Genomic DNA, 20,958 nt, shown 5'->3' on the forward strand with positions numbered 1-20,958 from the left:
CATCATTCTTAAATGGAAGAAGTTTGGAACCACCAAGACTCTCCCGAGAGCTGGCTGCCCAGCCAAACTGAGCAATTGGGGGAGAAGGGCTTTGGTCAGGGAGGTGACCAAGAACCCGATGTTCACTCTGACAGAGCTCTGGAGTTCCTCTGTGGAGATGGGAGAAACTTCCAGACGGACACCATCTCTGCAGCACTCTACCAATCAGGCCTTTATGGTAGAGTGGCCAGACGGAAACCACTCCTCAATAAAAGGCACATGACAGCCCACTTGGAGTTTTCCAAAAGGCACCTAAAGACTCCCAGACCATAAGAAACAAGATTATCTGGTCTGATGAAACCAAGAACTCTTTGGCCTAAATGCCAAGGATAACGTCTGGAGGAAACCTGGCACCATCCCTAGTGTGAAGAATGGTGGTGGAAGCATCATGCTGTGGGGATGTTTTTCAGCAGCAGGGACTGGGAGACTAGTCAGGAATGAGGCAAAGATGAACAGAGCAAAGTACAGAGAAATCCTTGATGAAAACCTGCTCCAGAGCACTCAGGACCTCAGACTGGGGTGAAGGTTCACCTTCCAACAGGACAATGAAACTAAGCACACAGCCAAGACAACGCAGGAGGGGCTTCAGGACCAGTCTCTGAATATCCTTGAATGACCCAGTCAGAGTCCGGACTTGAACCCACTCGAACATCTTTGGAGAGACCTGAAAATAGCTGTGCAGCAATGCTCACCATCCAACCTGACGGAGCTTGAAAGGATGTGCAGAGAAGGATTAGACAAACTCCCCAAATACAGGTGTGCCAAGCTTGTAGCATCATACCCAAGAAGACTCAAGGCTGTAATCGCTGCTAAAGGTGCTTCAACAAAGTACTGAGTAAAGGGTGTGAATACTTATGTAAATGTGATATTTCTGTTTTTTATTTTTAACATATTTGCTAAAATGTCAAAAAATATTTTTGCTTTGTCATTATGGGGTATTTTATGTAGATTGATAAGGGGGAAAAAAACAATTGAATCAATTTTAGGAGAAGGCTGTAACCTAATAAAATGTGAAAAAAGTCAAGGGGTCTGACTACCTTCCGAAGGCCCTGTAGAGAGTCATAAATGCACTGTAGAGAGTCATAAATGCCCTGTAGAGAGTCATAAATGCACTGTAGAGAGTCATAAATGCACTGTAGAGAGTCATAAATGCACTGTAGAGAGTCATAAATGCACTGTAGAGAGTCATAAATGCACTGTAGAGAGTCATAAATGCACTGTAGAGAGTCATAAATGCACTGTAGAGAGTCATAAATGCACTGTAGAGAGTCATAAATGCACTGTAGAGAGTCATAAATGCACTGTATTTTTTCTGTTGTGTGTCATGTCTTGTTGTCACAATGTAAACAGGACACCCAAAGGAGTGTCAATGCTTCTGCACGCTGGGGCACGGCACACTTAAACAAACATGTTGATCTCCCTTCAATGCAAGAATTATACTCCCTCTCTCTCCTCTGTATTGACAGCGTTGCCAGGCGCATATTGAGAACTGAGAGGGGCATTAAGATTCCTTCTGCAGGAAGGGTGGAGGGTGTGGGGCAGCTGTGAGGGCCATGTGTATTGGCCTGCACTTGAGTAGGAGCACAGGCTGACAGCAGTCAGTGTGGAGGGTGGGCGTCTGACCCACCACCACCCCACAGGCCTAATGTGACATATTCCCATGAGATTGTCCCGTTTGTTTACACAACATGTTCTAACTACCAGGGACTACTTTGGGACTCAGTGGAGAGCCTATTTGGAAAAGAGAGGCATACAGAATGGGAAGAGCAAACCCCAGTTCCCAGAGCGCGACAGAGTGAAGGACAGGTAGTGTTTCTATAGGGAGGTTAGCTTCCAGGAGGTATGTGGTGCCAGTGGGCACAATGCTCCCATGATAGCTTAAGACGCCCTCCTAAAGGCAAGCGACTCCTGGGTGGACTTGGCCAATCACGGCTTCTTCCACGGTGGGAACAGCAACTCCACGTCTGCGATCGCTGCTGCCTGGTGGGGCGCTGTTTCATATCATAAGCTGGAGTACCGTGACAGGCTAGCCAGGCTTGGGCAGCAGCTGTAAGAGCTCAGGGGAAACCCTCTTGGTACTGATGCAAAGTAAAATGATGCAAAGTAAACCAATAGATGGTTAACTCCATTAGATTTCCTGCAGTTGATTAGCAATTTCAGCAACTTAAAAAAAAAATGTAATGCTTACATTTTTTCATCCCTTTATTTTTATTTGATTTGTTTTAAAGAATATGACTGGATGTGTAAATATTAGTAAGAGAATAGTGATTTATCTCAAGCTGCAGTCCAACTACTGACCACATATAGAGCCATTAGCATCTACAGAATTTGCTCAAACATTTTCACTTATGGCAATAAACAAATACATTTCCAGCCTAGAATCAATCGTTCACTAACATACATAATGCTACAGTTGTTGTGCTAATGTTGTAGTATTTAAGCTATGGCAGAGTGTAAAAAGGGATTGTTTGATTTCAGATTAGACTGATGTTCTTGTGTATATCTTCAACATGAAGACTGCAAGTACAGTGGTGACCAGAGGGTGGCAGTGTGACTAAACAAATCTCTCTCAAAGTATATTTCCACACCGTGAGGTTGGAATGTTACTGTGAAATTGAGAGAATTATGATAATGCCCTTTTAATGTAAGTGCAGTTTGTAAAGACCACCTGAAATGTCAGCCTTTATTGACGGGATGGAGTTTTGTCCTGCTAGTTTTCAGTTTTCCCCTCCTCACACCCAAAACAGAACTAGTGAAATTCTTGCTTGAGAAATTGATCTTTGCTAAGAAGCATTTTTTTTGTTTGTTTATTCTTGACCGTTGTAATTGAAAACAATCACAGTAGGGTATTTCATTGTTACCCAGAAAGTATTTGCTATTGAAAATGGCTGCTTTGAAATTTGATGTACGTTTTCCTGTCTGCTGATAACTGAAGAGTAGCCTATGTCCTATGTCCTATGTTCTATGTCCTATGTCCTATGTCCTATGTCCAGTGGCGTCCTGGATGCCAAGGGAACCCAGGCTTCCCATTTATTATTATATATATTTTTTTAAATACATAAAATAATGTATCTTTCATCTCTGTGTTTCATAATTTTCTTTCAATTTGCCACAGGCTAAATGTATCTCACTGGAGAAAGCATCCGAGCGAGCGAAACAGCGGCACTCTGTCTCTGGTTGTGTAGGCCATCTATCTGATGCTGTCTGGTCAAAAAGAGAATGTCATTGTTGCTGCCCATAGCATTGAATTCAAGGGAAGCCAGCGAGCATTTGGGCTCCCTTGATTAAAAAAAGTATAAAAATATTAGCCAATCAGCATTGAGCTAAACTGAGTGATTTCAACTGTGATTGGTCCTGGCACACCACAGAGAAGTGTCAAGGGAAGACAGTTTGTAGAGCAAACAACACAATTATCAGAACACATAGGTTGTAATATGACTTTTTTTCTGGCTTCCCCAGTGATTTCACCCACACACCACTACCACCTGTCATGGAAAAATGAGAATCATTGTTATGGTGTTAGTCTTCTTTTTGAAGACAAACTGGATAGACAACCTGAAAGATGTTCCACCGAATTCCATGTCAAAAACACACACCTTACCATTATGGGTTAATTCGTAGAGTATTTTGTCATTTCTGACGTAGACACACAGACATGTAGACACACACACGTAGACACACACACGTAGACACACACACACACACACGTAGACACACACACACACGTAAACACACGTAGACACACACACATAGATACACACACACATAGACACACACACACGCACGCACGCACACACACACACACACACACACACACACACACACACACACACACACACACACACACACACACACACACACACACACACACACACACACACACACACACACACACACACACACATCCTCCCAACTCCTCCACCACCTCCCCCTAGCTTGGCAGGCTGTGTTTAACCCAACATGTCTGGAGCTGCCTGTTCACATTCCAGTGATGGTTGTGGGCTGTGTGAGTCCTGCTGGCTGCTGTAATTGGAAGCACTTCCACCTCCAGCTCTGTTTAATGGACAGAACACACAGAACACACAGGAGACACACTCCTCAACTCACAACAGGGAGGAGACGAGCGACAGCCTCGCAGTAAACATGAGGAGTTTTGTTTCATGTAATACTGTTTCTGACACTGCAGAGGTAGTAAGCTCTGGTCGATTGTCTTTAGGTTATGAAGATGTGGTGTGTCATAATCACCTGGTATTGGCGGTATTCAGGTGAACAATAAAGAGAAAACTCCATAAAGGAGGTCAAAGGGTGACGAACAAGTAGCAACAAGCTCTGCAGGACAAGCTCTCAACAACTGCTGGGGATGGGGCAAACCATACACAACATCAAACAGCCATCACCATCAGTGCAGAGTAACAGAGTTAGAAGCAGTGTTCTCAGTCTTTTCGATTTAAACTTTCATATTTATCAGATTTCCCTACATGGTGTGTGAAAAAAATAAATTACCAGTGAAGCTCATGACTATAACTGAATCTGTGGGTAGATTGGTAGTTGGAGTGTATTTGCGCTGAGTGAAATCATAACACCAACAGGGAAGGTGTCAGTTAAGAGATAGTGAGGAGCCATGTATGTCAACAGCAACACGTGTTTCATAGAGCTCTGTGCCTGAGTCTTCCTCCTGATTGGTTGTAACACAACACAGCACTTCCAGTCTTTATCAGTCACCACGGCATCAGGCCCTCTATTAGCCGACACATTCCCCAGTAGAGTCATTCTGACTCCTCCACCACTGTCAAACTTGTATCTCTAATCCGCAACTTACAGTTTGTCCTACCCACAGGTTACAGTTTGGCCTACCCACAAGTTACAGTTTGGCCTACCCACAAGTTACAGTTTGGCCTACTCAGAAGTTACAGTTTGGCCTACCCGCAAGTTACAGTTTGGCCTACCCGCAAGTTACAGTTTGGCCTACCCGCAACTTACAGATTGTCCTACCCGCAAGTTACAGTTTGGCCTACCCGCAAGTTACAGTTTGGCCTACCCGCAAGTTACAGTTTGGCCTACCCACAAGTTACAGTTTGGCCTACCCACAAGTTACAGTTTGGCCTACCCACAAGTTACAGTTTGGCCTACCCGCAAGTTACAGTTTGGCCTACTCAGAAGTTACAGTTTGTCCTACCCGCAAGTTACAGTTTGGCCTACCCGCAAGTTACAGTTTGGCCTACCCGCAAGTTACAGTTTGTCCTACTCAGAAGTTACAGTTTGTCCTACCCACAAGTTACAGTTTGGCCTACCCGCAAGTTACAGTTTGGCCTACCCACAAGTTACAGTTTGGCCTACCTGCAAGTTACAGTTTGGCCTACTCAGAAGTTACAGTTTGGCCTACCCGCAAGTTACAGTTTGGCCTACCCAGAAGTTACAGTTTGGCCTACCCACAAGTTACAGTTTGGCCTACCCACAAGTTACAGTTTGGCCTACCCGCAAGTTACAGTTTGTCCTACTCAGAAGTTACAGTTTGTCCTACCCGCAAGTTACAGTTTGGCCTACCTGCAAGTTACAGTTTGGCCTACTCAGAAGATACAGGTTGGCCTACTCAGGAGTTACAATTTGGCCTACTCAGAAGATACAGGTTGGCCTACTCAGGAGTTACAATTTGGCCTACTCAAAAGTTATGGTTAGCTCTACTCAGAAGTTACAGTTTGGCCTACAGTATATCTAACAAGAGCTAGGGCATAACATTGCCATTTGAGCCAGTGGAGATTGACGAAGTTGTCTTTCTCTCTGTATATGACCATGGTTGGTAATGCAAATACAAATTGGTCAGAAGGCCTATAGATGCTGGCGTACAGAGATGGGATGCAAGAGAATGTCAGTGAGGCAGAGTGGAAATGATTGCCACCATATCCTTTGTATCATGACATTTGCAATCTCCACTCTCCAACAAAAAAAGTAATTGCATGTCCCAGATCAAACAGAAGGAACATATTTGGATCGTAGTATGATTCCGCATATACTGTAATGTTTCCACAATATCGAGTGACTTAACATGCTGGATAGTTATGCGTTTTACTGTTGGCATAGTTCAGCCTATTTCAAAATGTTTACTCCACTAGCAACAACAAATATAATGTTTATTTGATTGCTTTAGAAAACAGTCAGACAATAGATACCATCACATCATCGATACAGTGCAGGCCATAAAAGACCTTTGGTTTATCATTATCAGTGTAGGACTAGTAACATAGCAAGTGTTTCTGTGTATTGTAATTAAACCAGAAGAAGCCAAATGACCGCAAAAGTAAACTATAATTACTACAATTTGAATGCCCTGATTTATCAGAAGAAGAAACGATGCTGTTTCCATTATTATGAAGCAGTTGGACTGACTGCCATCTGATGTGATTGATGTGGATGGTTCATTACCATGGAACCTACACTACCCCTTGATCATTTCAACAGATAATGTAGCTAGTAAGTTAGCCATTATCACCTACCCACGAGCCCAACCCCCTCACCACATCGGTCTTACAGTACAGTACCAACTACAAAAACTTCTTATTCATATAGGGCAGGGCAGGGATTTGAGGAGCAGAGCGAGGACCAATGGGAGTAGGTTTACCCTCTGTAACAGCTCGGCTGAGGATCACTATGGTTTATTCATGTCCAGGGACTCTCCTAGGGACGGACACAAACCCTATCACCTCTGCCTCAGATCACACCTGACATCACTCAGGGTTGGGACGGCCCTTCCAAGCTTCGTCCTCCTAAATCAAAGATTTGACGCAAGAGTAACGTCTGCAGTTATTGGGGTTGCTTGATTTGTGTCACGACTAAGAACACTGACCCCTCCCTAGCTAACAACTAACACTATGTACTTTGATGAAAATATGTTTCCAATGATTTCCTATACTCTTTTGCCCTCAGCACCTCAGTCTATCTCTGCATGGGCTCCACAAGACGTTGAAAGTGTTCCACAGAGATGCTGGCCCATGTTGACTCCATCACTTCCCACAGTTATGTCAAGTTGGCTGGATGTCCTTTGGGTGGTGGACCATTCTTGATACACACGGGAAACTGTTGAGTGTGAAAAACCCAACACTGTTGCAGTTCTTGACACAAACCGGTGCACCTGGCTCCCTGTTCAAAAGCACTTAAATATTTTGTGTGGCCCATTCACACTCTGAATGGCACACATACATGTTACATGTTTCATTTGTATCAAGGTTTAAAAATATTGCTTTAACCTGTCTCCTCCCCTTCATCTACATTGATTTGAAGTGCAATAAATAAGGATCATAGTTTTCATCTAGTCAGTCTATGTCATAGAAAGAGCAGGTGTTCATAATGTTTTGTTCACTCAGTGTAAATTAAATTGGTGTTTTTTCCTGTGTTAATGTACTTCTGAAGCTTTTTAATATTTGGTCAAGTGGCCTTTGTCCCCCTAAACAGCCTGTTAGCTCTGGACCATGTCCCCTGAAAGCTTCTCCATGGTTCTGGAAAGGTAATGTTTTACAGAGGAACCAACATTATCAGCTCTCCATTTGTTTGATGACTTCTGCCCTGTCCTTAACCCTCCCCCAAAAACAGCAGTCTCCCTCCCCTCCTCTCCTTTGAGTCACAGGCCCTGGATGGGAAGAGAGAGGTAAGGGAAGTGGAACGAAAACGAATCACCTCGTCCAGAGGAGTTCAAAGCCAGAGGAGGGAAAAGGATTATAATTTTAGTCAGCCGGTGAGAAGTACAGAAGTACAGGCTAAACTTCCTGTGGATGCAGACACGCTAACAGAGACACGCTAACAGAGACACGCAAACAGAGACACGCTAACAGTGACACGCTAACAGAGACACGCAAACAAAGACTCGCTAACAGAGACACGCAAACAGAGACACGCAAACAGAGGCACGCTAACAGAGACACGCAAACAGAGACACGCTAACAGAGACACGCAAACAGAGACACGCTAACATAGACACGCAAACAGAGACACGCTAACAGTGACACGCTAACAGAGACACGCAAACAAAGACTCGCTAACAGAGACACGCAAACAGAGACACGCAAACAGAGGCACGCTAACAGAGACACCCAAACAGAGACACGCTAACAGAGACACGCAAACAGAGACACGCTAACAGAGACACGCAAACAGAGACACGCTAACAGTGACACGCTAACAGAGACACGCAAACAAAGACTCGCTAACAGAGACAAGCAAACAGAGGCACGCAAACAGAGGCACGCAAACAGAGGCACGCTAACAGAGACACGCAAACAGAGACACGCTAACAGAGACACGCTAACAGAGACACGCAAACAGAGACACGCTAACAGAGACACGCTAACAGAGACACGCAAACAGAGACACGCAAACAGAGACACGCTAACAGAGACACGCAAACAGAGGCACGCTAACAGAGGCACGCTAACAGAGACACGCAAACAGAGACACGCTAACAGAGACACGCTAACAGAGACACGCAAACAGAGACACGCAAACAGAGACACGCTAACAGAGACACGCAAACAGAGACACGCTAACAGAGGCACGCTAACAGAGACACGCAAACAGAGACACGCTAACAGAGACACGCTAACAGAGACACGCAAACAGAGACACGCTAACAGAGACACGCTAACAGAGACACGCAAACAGAGACACGCAAACAGAGACACGCTAACAGAGACACGCAAACAGAGACACGCTAACAGAGACACGCAAACAGAGACACGCAAACAGAGCATAACCCTGCCTTTATGTTCATATATAAACTTGGCGGTTTGAGCTCTTAATGCTGATAGGCTGAAAGCTGTAGTATATCAGTCCGTATACCATGATATATGGATATGAAAAAACATGTATTTTTAATGCTCTAATTACATTGGTAACCAGTTTATAATAGCAATAAGGCACCTCGGGGGTTTGTGGTATATGCTTTGTCCATAAGAACAGCCCTCAATTACCTCCTACCCCTGCACAATGATCTGGTACTGGTACCCCCCCCTATATACAGTACCAGTAAAAGGTTTGAACACACCTACTTATTCAAGGGTTTTATTTTATTTTGACTAGTTTCTATATTGTAGAACAATAGTGAAGATATCAAAACTATGAAATAACACATGGAATCATGTAGTAACCAAAAAAGTGTTAAAGAAATGAAAATATATGAGTTTTGAGATTTTTCAAAGTTGCCATCATTTTCCTTGATGACAGCTTTGCACACTCTTGGCATTCTCTCAACCAGCTTCATGAGGTCTTCACCTGGAATGCATGTCAATTATCAGGTGTGTCTTGTTAATAGTTAAATAGTGGAATTTATTTCCTTCTTAATGCATTTGAGCCAATCAGTTGTGTTGTGACAAGGTAGGGGTGGTATACAGAAGATAGCCCTATTTGGTAAAATACCAAGTCCATATTATGGCAAGAACAGCTCATATAAGTAAAGAGAAACAACAGTCCATCATTACTTTAAGACATGAAGGTCAGTCAGTCCATCAAGCGCTATGATGAAACTGCTCTCATGAGGACCGCCACAGGAAAGGAAGAGCCCGAGTTACCTCTGCTGCAGAGGATAAGTTCATTACAGTTACCTGTCTCTCATGAGGACCGCCACAGGAAAGGAAGAGCCCGAGTTACCTCTGCTGCAGAGGATACGTTCATTACAGTTACCTGTCTCTCATGAGGATCGCCACAGGAAAGGAAGAGCCCGAGTTACCTCTGCTGCAGAGGATAAGTTCATTAGAGTTACCTGTCTCTCATGAGGACCGCCACAGGAAAGGAAGAGCCCGAGTTACCTCTGCTGCAGAGGATAAGTTCATTAGAGTTACCTGTCTCTCATGAGGACCGCCACAGGAAAGGAAGAGCCCGAGTTACCTCTGCTGCAGAGGATAAGTTCATTAGAGTTACCAGCCTCACTAATTGCAGCCCAAATAAATGCTTCATAGAGTTCAAGTAACAGACGCACCTCAACATCAGCTCTTCAGAGGAGACTGAGTGAATCAGGCCTTCATGTTCCAAGTGCTGCAAAGAAGAAGATACTTGTTTGGGCCTAGAAACACCAGCAATTGACATTAGACTGGTGGAAATAGGGCCTTTGGTCTGATGAGTCCAATTTTGAGATTTTTGGTTCCAATCTCTGTGTCTTTTTGAGTCAGAGAGCAGGTGAACGGATGATCTCTGCATATGTGGTTCCCACCGTGAAGCATGGAGGAGGAGGAGTGATTGACTGGGGGTGCTTTGCTGGTGACACCGTCAATGGGCTCCTGAGTGGCGCAGCAGTCTAATGCACTGCAATGCTAGAGGTGTCACTACAGACCCTGGTTTGATTCCAGGCTGTATCACAACTGGCCGTGATTGGGAGTCCCATGGGCGGTGCACAATTGTCCCAGTGTATTAACTGAGTTGCCTAGTTAAATAAAGGATATAAAATATATATATAAATATATATATATTTAGAATTCAAGACACACTTAACCAGGATAACTACCACAGAATTCTGCAGCATTCTGCAGCGATACCTGCAGGGCCTATCTGTGTAAGAAAGTTAAAATCATGTCCATTCTAGTATTATAATTCCTTATTCTGTGTTGTAGCCTATCTGTGATGAAAGTCAATTTGACAACATTTAAAGCTCTTTGGGAGGGAACAACAGTTACATGAACCAACAGTGGAGGACAAAACGTCATCTAAGAGAAACGACTGTGTGTCACACACTGATCAACAAACAGAGGTCAGGAGGTCAACAGAAACTCTCCTGAACTAGGCTCCTAGCTGCCTTAAGGTGTTTTGTTAGGCACTTAAATGTCTAGTAGTCATTGGTGGCTGTACTCTCTTGGTAATTTGAAAAATGTTCTCATTTGGGAGAGTTGGTGTTGTGACCTTGGCCTCGACAACGCTTAGATCAAAACCCAGATAATATGTTGATAGTCCTTAGGGGAATTTATTTATAGATTGAACATTCAGATAAACAGATGAAATGTTCAGTTTCTTTATAAAGGGAGACCATAAAGCCACTATATGAAAGACATGATTCCTGGACATGCATAATACTCGGCTTCATGCTCGTAATGATGGCAGATTATGTATAGCCCTATATCCTTATGCCAAGATCCCCCAGGCTTGTTTTTGTTTACAATGTTTTCTACTTTCAAGCTTTCCAAACCTAATAAAACATCAATGGTAGTAGTTTAAGACCAATATGTCTAAAAGTATAGACCTTCTTTTTGCTTGATTCAGCTTGTTTTTTTTGTGTGTGATGAAAACAAGTGTCTCCATGGACTCACTCCTCTTCTGTCAGACCCAGCCAGCTAATGATGCCTTGAACCGTAAATGGAAGCTGGGCCGTCAGAAACAGCAGGCAATGCCAATTATAATCCACCCTGCTGGGGCGGGGGTAACTTCAAGATGCCATTGTACACGCTGGTTAGCTACGCACACAGACTACCCACCACCCAAACCCAAAGCAGGTCTCAGAGTTTAATCAGACTCTTAAACTTCCTCTTTAAAACTTCTTCCTGAGAACTACAAGGTAAAGTGGGGCCAAGTTGTAAGTCATTGGCAGCAGGGCTAGGCTAGACTGGAACCCTGGAACCCTCCGTGCACCTTGCACAAGCATCACATTAGCAGTTATCAAGTACATTAGTATCATTGTCCTTCACTAACATATCAGTGCGTGAGTACACCAACCTGTCTAAGAGAAATAGAATAGAAACCTGCGACTGCGACAGCTACCATCGGCCAAACAACAGTAACGTTTCAGACCTAGAGTATGTTAATGCGAACATGATTTTAGTAAATCACATTCTGTAAGAGGGGCATGCCTTTTCTTTGGTCCACTTTGTCCTGAGACTGCACCCATTTCATTCCAATGGAGAATTCCCACAACTTAGAACAACAGAAGGGAGCCCGATTAAGAGATTATGAGTGACACACACATCAGAGACACATCAAGTTTGTGACTTCAGTCGTGGGCAGCCGGAGACCTCGTCTGCCATGGTTGGACCAGAGCTTTGGTCTGAAGGGGAGACGTTAGGGAAGAAGGATGTTTTCAGAGCAATAAAGCCTGACATGAAACTTCCTCTTGGAGCATTTCCCAACAATAGAGCTCATATACATTCCCAGTTCACAAGATTATACTGTATGTATGTACTGTATGTATGTACTGTATGTATGTACTGTATGAATGTACTGTATGTATGTACTGTATGCATGTATCATTTTACTTGCCTCACCTCTTTCCTCTCACTCTCCACACACACACACACACACACACACACACACACACACACACACACATACACATACACATACACACACATACACACACACACACACATACACACACACACACACACACACACACACACACACACACACACACACACACACACACACACACACACACACACACACACACACTAACGATCCAGGATCCATGTGTTATTTTCTGAAATGAAATGTAGGTCAGAAATAGAGAGCGTTTGCGCTTGATGTCACCCCTGTGTGTTAGCTCGTCAGACAAAGCAGGGGAACAGCACCTGCATAAATATGCCATCTCTTTAATCTCACGTATAGGCAAGGAGGCAGAGAGCACATCTCTTACACAGAGACATGAGAAGAGCTCACAGAGGGAAGAGAGGAGACGGTGAAAGCTTGGGAGCTATAGCAAAGTTTTTTGTGGTGCTTAGGAATCTTGACAAAAGCAGGTGTTTTTTATAGGATATTATTATTCAGTGAAAAACAGTCACACCCCAATAACAGAAGGACAACAACATGTTCACACGGGCATGGATTTAAAGCATCTCTTCTCTCCAGCGCTGCTTCCTCCCTCGTTTCCTCAAAAAAATGATATTTGTGTCATTTTGACAAAGCCAAGCCCTAGTATTCTCCATGACATGTTCTACTCTCTCCCCTACAGGGCACAAACAACCATGGCAACAAGCAGTGTCAAAAGGGGAATGGATGGCTTTATCAGTGACTCGACAGCGCACGGCTCATCCCATTGGCTAGCTACACCCCACGAAGTGTGCTGGGGCTCGTGAACGTAAGCGTTCTACAAACCTTCATAGGGATTCATCCAAATGTGCAGGGACATATCGTGTCCAAAGGGGATTCCACTGCTTTCAGCTTATCACCTCAACAGGATAACGTGCGTTGAGCTGAGCTGAGCTGAGCAGTCCCCAAATCGCTGCTTATAACTCATTGACCTACTGTCCTTTGATGGCCCAGTGACCTCATGCCCTCCCCATGTGCATGTGAGTTTACTTAACATCAATTAGCAATGTGTGTGCACTTTTTATAACCTCCCACACTTGGCTTACTCCTTTGAACTCCAAAACATTCAGAAAGCCAATTTGATACATTCTCTGTGATGCCTGGATATAAAGCCATGCGATCTGTCCTTTCATTTCCCTGTTTTAAAGACACACAATGTGGCTTGGCAGAGAGACTAGCGTCCTGGAGCAGCGAGCACCACGGCCCTTTGATCACAGAGAGAGAGAGAGGGGAGCCCCCACGCTCCAATTGGACTCGCTGCAATCAGAAAGACAGGAGGATGAGGCAATACTGGAGAATGAAGAGAAAAAACATCAGGAGCAAAAAGCAGGAGAGAGAGTTGAAAAAAGGAAGAGAGAGCTGGAGAGAGCGATAGAGAGAGTGAGACACAGATGGAAAGAGAGAGAGAGAGAGGGAGATGGAGAGTGAGAGATGTCGAAAGGGAGAGAGAGAGAGGGCAAGAGATATAGTGGCTTGCGAAAGTATTCACCCCCCTGGCATTTTTCCTATTTAGTTGCCTTACAACCTGGAATTAAAATAGATTTTTTAAGGGGTTTGTATCATTTGATTTACACAACATGCCTACCACTTTGAAGATGCATTTTTTATTTATTTATTGTGAAACAGAAAACAACTTGAGCATGCATAACAAAAAAACTTGAGCATGCATAACTATTCACCACCCCAAATGCAATACTTTGTAGAGCCACCTTTTGCAGCAATTACAGCTGCAAGTCTATTGGGGTAGGTCTCTATAAGCTTGGCACATCTAACGTTCCCAAAGCATGATGCTGCCACCACCATGCTTCACTGGGTGGATGGTGCTTTCAGGGTGGTGAGAGGTGTTGGATTTGCGCCAGACATAACATTTTCCTTGATGGCCAAAAAGCTCAATTTTATTCTCATCTGACCAGAGTACCTTCTTCCATATGTTTGGGGAGTCTCCCACATGCCTGTTGTCGAACACCAAACATGTTTGCTTATTTTTTCCTTTAAGCAATGGCTTTTTTTCTGGTCACTCTTCCGTAAAGCCCAGCTCTGTGGTGTGTACGGCTTGAAATTACCCTATGGACATATACTCCAACCTCCGCTGTGGAGCTTTGCAGGTCCTTCAGGGTTATCTTTGGTCTCTGTGTTGCCTCTCTGATTTAATGTCCTCCTTGCCTGGTCCGTGAGTTTTGGTGGGTGGCACTCTCTTGGCAGATTTGTGGTGGTGCCATATTCTTTCAATTTTTTAATAATGGTGCTCCATGGGATGTTCAAAGTTTCTGATATTTTTTTATAACCCAACCCTGATCTGTACTTCTCTACAACTTTGTCCCTGACCTGTTTTGAGAGCTCCTTGGTCTTCATGGTGTTGCTTGCTTGGTGGTGCCCCTTGCTTAGTGGTGTTGCAGACTCTGGGGCCTTTCAGAACAGGCGTATATATACTGAGATCATGTGACAATTAGATTGAACACAGGTGGACCTCATTTAACTAATTATGTGACTTCTGAAGGTAATTGGTTGCACCAGATCTTATTTAGGGGCTTCATATCAAAGGGGGTGAATACATACGCACGCACTGCTTTTCAGTTTTACATTTTTATTTTATTTTTATTAACAAGTTATTTTTAAAATTTCAGTTCCCCAATTTGGACTACTTTGTGTATGTCCATTACATTAAATACACATCCATTTAAATTACAGGTTGTAATGCATCAAAATAGGGAATACTTTTGCAAGGCACTGTAGATAAATGGAGAGAGATAGAGAGAGCAAGAGTGAGAAAAAAAGAGAGAGAGAGAGAAAGAGGGAGAAATGGATAGCGAGAGTTGATGGGGAATGAGAGAGAGTGCGAGCAAGTTAGAGAGAGAGAGAGAGAGAGAGAGAGATGGAGAATGTGAGAGAGGAGCGAGAGAGAGATTGAGAGTGAGAGATAGAGAATAGGAGAAAGAGGAAGAGAGCTAGCGAGAGAGAGAGCGAGATGGAGAATGAGAGAGAGATAGATGGAGAATGGGGGAGAGAGAGAGAAAGAGAGAGATAGATGGAGAATGGGGGAAAGAGAGAGAGAAAGAGAGAGAGACAGAGAGATGGAGAATGTTAGAGAGAAACAGAGAAATATAGCATAATAACAATGCAACTAGTCTCCAGCAATAAACTCTGAGGACTCTCCTCTGTCACTGTGGGTGTAGTGCATAGGGTGGGGACTCTCCTGTGCCATTTTGGGTGTGGTCTGGAGGGTGGGGACTCTCCTCTGTCGCTGTGGGTGTAGTGCATAGGGTGTGGTCTGGAGGGTGGGGACTCTGGGTGTCACTCTATGTCACTGTGGGTGTAGAGTAGAGGACCTGATTCAGCAGAAAGGACCTGATTCTGTCTCAGCCACCACAGACACATCTCTACATCTCTACACTTCAGGATGTAGTCATGACCCCCAATGAGGAGACTCAGGGGGAGGGAGTGTGAGCTGGAACCAGAGGGGCTCATACGGTTTTGAAGTAGTCCTGTTTGGCACACAGTGCAATCATACAAACAGACTCATCAGAAAAGCAGTCCAAGCAGGGATCAAAGAACCCACAAAAATCTGATCGGGAAAAACTGAGTGATAACAAAGTTGGGAATCGTGCCATAGAAACATTTTGAATCATTCATGGAAAATTGTTGTTGGATGTTTTATTGTTACTGGTAGTGACACTGCAGTGGAAATGTAATTTCCCCTAGTATTTATTTGCTATTGATTCCTGATGCGCTGCTAGATACAAGTATTAACACCACCACCCATTACTGCAGGTCTCTATTTCTCATAGGAGCTATTAGATAACTGAGCCAGAAGGGGACCATGGGACTCCCATAATACATCTGATCTGGAAATGGACCCACATAACTCAGGAGTATATCACTCAATTGTGAGAAGGCGGAAGTCATAGGTAGCCCAGCAGGGGTATACAGATTCATAGCAAGGGGTCTCGTTAAACACTGACCCAGAATGCGACTGTGATTGAAGCTGTGTGTGGAGGCCTTGATGTACGTTGATATGGACAGGACCTGGCTCCTACCCGAGTGCAGTGTCTGCTTCAGAGATCAAAAGCTCTGTAGAAACAGCTGAGGCCAGTGTGCCCAGATTCAAAGCACACCTTGCGTCTTGGCACATGGTTTCATAGGGTTCCTAGTTTCACCAGGGTTCCTCGGTTTTATGAGTCAGCATTAAATCTTTGATTCCCCATGGTTCCTAGATTTTATGAGTCAGCATTAAACCTTTGATTCCCCATGGTTCCTAGATTTTATGAGTCAGCATTAAACCTTTGATCCACCAGAGTTCCTAGATTTTATGAGTCAGCATTAACCAAAGGACAGATTTCCACCGGTCTAATGTCCATTGCTCGTGTTTCTTGGCCCAAGCAAGTCTCTTCTTCTTATTGGTGTCCTAGTCGTGGTTTCTGTGCAGCAATCAGACCATGAAGGCCTAATTCGCACAGTCTCCTCTGAACAGTTGATGTTGAGATGTGTCTGTTACTTGAACTCTGTGAAGCATTTATTTGGGCTGCAATTTCTGAGGCTGGTACCTCTAATGAACTTATTCTCTGCAGCAGAGGTACAGTAAATCTGGGTCTTCCTTTCCTGTGGTGGTCCTCATGAAATTTTCCGTATTGACTGACCTTCTGTCATGCCCTGACCTGAGAGAGACATTTTATTTCTCTATTTGGTTAGGTCAGGGTGTGATTTGGGCGGGCATTCTATGTTTTCTATTTCTTTGTTTTTGGCTGCGTGTTGTTCCCAATCAGAGGCAGCTGTCTATCGTTGTCTCTGATTGCGAATCAGACTTAGGCAGCCTTTTTTCCTACCTAATGTTGTGGGTAATTATTTATTTTCTGTGTGTGTTTGTGTGTGCCACGGTTGCGTCACGTTCGGTTTCTGTTTATCTGTTTTTTTGGTGAAAGTTTCACTTTATTAAAAGATGTGGAATTACATGCACGCTGCGCCTTGGCTCATCTATGACAGGGAGTGTGAAGACAGGGATCGTGACCCCTTCATGTCTTAAAGTGATGATGGATTGTCATTTCTCTTTGCTTATTTGAGCTGTTCTTGCCATAATATAGACTTGGTCTTTTACCAAATAGGTCTATCTTCTGTATACTACCCCTACCTTGTCACAACACAATTGATTGTCTCAAACGCAAGAAGGAAATAAATTCCACAAATTAACTTAACAAGGCACATCTGTTAATTGAAATCCATTCCAGGTGACTACCTCATGAAGCTGGTTGAGAGAATGCCAAGGGTGTGCAAAGCTGTCATCAAGGAAAAGGGTGGCTACTTTAAAGAATCTCAAATATAAAATATATTTTGATTTGTTTAACACTTTTTTGGTTACCATATGTTTCTATATGTGTTATTTCATAGTTTTGATATCTTCACCATTATTCTACAATGTAGAAATTAGTAAAAAATAAAGAGAAACCCTTGAATGAGTAGGTGTGTCCAAACTTTTGGCAGGTACTGTATTTTTATTTGACCTTTATTTAACCAGGCAAGTCAGTTAAGAGAACAAACTCTTATTTTCAACGACAGCCTAGGAACAGCGGGTTACCTGCCTGTTCAGGGGCAGAACGACAGATTTGTACCTTGTCAGCTTAGGGGTTTGAACTTGCAACTTTCCGGTTACTAGTCCAAAGCTCTAACCACTAGGCTTCCCTTCCACCCCATAATGAATATGTGGACTGTATCTCCATCTCTTGGAATCATGTACAGTATGTGTGGACTGTATCTCTCAAGATCCTTTCAACTAACCCAATTTTTTTGATAGATAAATGGCTTGTCTTTTTATGGCAGGACTGAAGACAGAACTGAGAAAATTCTAAGCCCTTTACGTAGCTGCGAGCTCTGTGCTCTGTTATGAAATGACTCCAATAATATCATGTGATGTAATACTGTCTCTCCTCATAGGCAGGTCATTGGAGTCTATTTGATCCTGTACTGAAGGTGTTTAAACCAACTAGCTAATAACCAAAACCACCCTCCATCTTCAATGGGAAAACACATTTGTTCCTGACCATATCATGAGCTGTGAAAACAGATGGAACACAGCTCTCTCTCTCAGTCTAAATTCCGGCCTCCAAAGTCACGTTCAGGACATTCCGCAGAGTATGGAAAGGACATGAGGGGGGTAGTAAAACCACAGCGTATGGACAGGACAGGACAGAAGGGGGGGGTAGTCAAATGGAAGGAGAGCTCAGTGTCTGCCTTTAGGGTAACTGTGGCTCCCAGGAGAGCATTTCCTGTTTGATGGGCCGAAAAAGTGCCAGAAGCTATAGAACCACACTGAGCCACCCTTAACACTAAACTGGCCTTCTATCAAGGTCACCTTGTTGGTGGTGCAGGCATCTGTGAGCTCCATATATTCCAATCAAAATAAGTAGTGGGTTAAACGTATTCACATGTGTGGAAAGAATGTGGTCATTTTTCCTCTTCTGATCAGTGGTGTGCATCCTCAAGTTCTCAATGTAGCCAATGCCTTCAGGTTTGGAGACAGGTCATCTGTTTCCATAATGCTTGGTGTTCTGCATTACAATCTAACAACAGTCGACCCTTAACCTGACTCCTCTCTCATTGGCCATCTCTGTTAAGTGTGCAGCACCCATCACTGTTGGCTCAATAACCCACATTGTTTCATTTAACATTGTTATCAGGAAATATTCCTATAGTATGTAAATCAGCTCTTGTGCTGCCACTTCATACGGACGGGGATAGCAGTGATCTTCATCATTATCGACCCCATTTCAACGTTTTCTTGCCTAGCTAAGATTCTTGAATCCTTTGTAAATGTACAACTTTGCTCTTTTTATCTGAGAATTGTTTTTTGAATGTAAACCAGTCAGGGTTTCGGCCTGGGCAGAGCACTATTACAGCAACTACTTTAGTTGTTAATGATCTTGTTAATGCTGTAGACACTAAAATAAACATGTGCTGCTTTGTTTGTGGACCTGTCCATGGCTTTTGTTTATCAGGCTATTTTATTGAATACGTTGTCCTCGATAGGCCTGAGCTCTGACGCCTGTACGTAGTTTCATGATTATCTTAGTGACAGAACTCAGGACATCGTGATGGATGGGGTTCAGTCTAAAGTACATACAGGTGTACCACAGGGGTTGATTTTGGGACCTATTCTCTTCACTAATTATATATAAAAAATATTTAAAAATATGCGATGATAGTATTGTGTATGCTATTTCCCCGACTGTTGATCTGGCTGTGTCAAAACTATAATGCAGGAATCCCTTGATGATTTAAAACAAAATACATGAGAATGTTTCAGATGAACTACACGTTCAGTCATTAGATGGTTCTCCAACCGAACGTGTTCCTGCACGCGCTCCAGCAGGTGCATCTCACTGATCATCCCTAAAGCCAACACCTCATTTGGCCGCCTTTCGTTCCAATACTCTGCTGCCTGTGACTGGAACAAATTGCAAAAATCCCTGAAGTTGGAGACTTTTATCTCCCTCACCAACTTCAAACATCTGCTATCTGAGCAGCTAACTGATTGCTGCAGCTGTACATAGTCTATTGGTAAATAGCCCACCCATTTTCACCTACCTCATCCCCATACTGTTTTTATTTATTTACTTTTCTGCTCTTTTGCACACCAATATCTCTACCTGTACATGACCATCTGATCATTTATCACCCCAGTGTTAATCTGCAAAATTGTAATTATTCGCCTACCTCCTCATGCCTTTTGCACACAATGTATATAGACTCCCCTTTTTTTCTACTGTGTTATTGACTTGTTAATTGTTTACTCCATGTGTAACTCTGTGTTGTCTGTTCACACTGCTATGCTTTATCTTGGCCAGGTCGCAGTTGCAAATGAGAACTTGTTCTCAACTAGCCTACCTGGTTAAATAAAGGTGAAAAAAGATATATATATAAATACTAAGGCATTTGGATTGATATGGTTTTGATGTTTAAAAAACTTATAGATGAGCTGGTTAAGAAGCTAAGATTTAGAGTTGGCATTTTCTACAGAAACAGATTGTGTCTTTCTCTAAGCAGTAGGAGACAGATTATTCAGTAAATGTTTTATCTGTTGTTGATTTTGGTGATATTATTTATCAAAGAGCAGCTGGTACTCCTCTTAAACTTTTGGATGCCATCTACCATAGTGGCCTTCGTTTAGTTTTGTTACAGGTGACAGTTTTAATAAATTATCACCGCATCCTTTATCAAAATGTTGGCTGGACTTCACTAAAGACCCTCAGATCTCTACATGACTTCCTTTTAGTTTACAAGGCAATTTAAAGTATTGATTAAGGACTTATTGGTGGAGGAATGTAACTGATTATCCGGGTGATTTGATGTTTATCTTTGTTTCCCATGACTGTGTTTAACTCGCTACTGTATATAGCCTGTCTTTTTACTGTTGTTTTATTTCTTTACTTACCTATTGTTCACCTAACACCTTTTTTGCACTATTGGTTAGAGCCTGTAAGTAAGCATTTCACTCTAAGGTCTACACCTGTTGTATTCGGCGCACGTGACAAATAAACTTTGATTTGATTTGATTTTGTATTTTAATGTGTATACACTGCCTAGAAGGCCAGCATAACGGAGCCACCTCTTCACTATTGACATTGAGACTGGGGTTTTGCGGGTACTATTTAATGAAGCTGC

General features: G+C 43.2%; 1 pseudogene; it reads left to right on the forward strand.

Annotated features, from left to right (window-relative positions):
- The first annotated feature begins 757 nt into the window (after window positions 1-757).
- Window positions 758-2,092, forward strand: LOC135546869 (ADP-ribosylhydrolase ARH1-like; annotated as a pseudogene).
- Window positions 2,093-20,958: the final 18,866 nt, after the last annotated feature.

The sequence above is a fragment of the Oncorhynchus masou genome, chromosome 10 (genome assembly GCF_036934945.1).
Source record: "Oncorhynchus masou masou isolate Uvic2021 chromosome 10, UVic_Omas_1.1, whole genome shotgun sequence".
In the NCBI taxonomy this organism is placed as follows: Eukaryota; Metazoa; Chordata; class Actinopteri; order Salmoniformes; family Salmonidae; genus Oncorhynchus; species Oncorhynchus masou.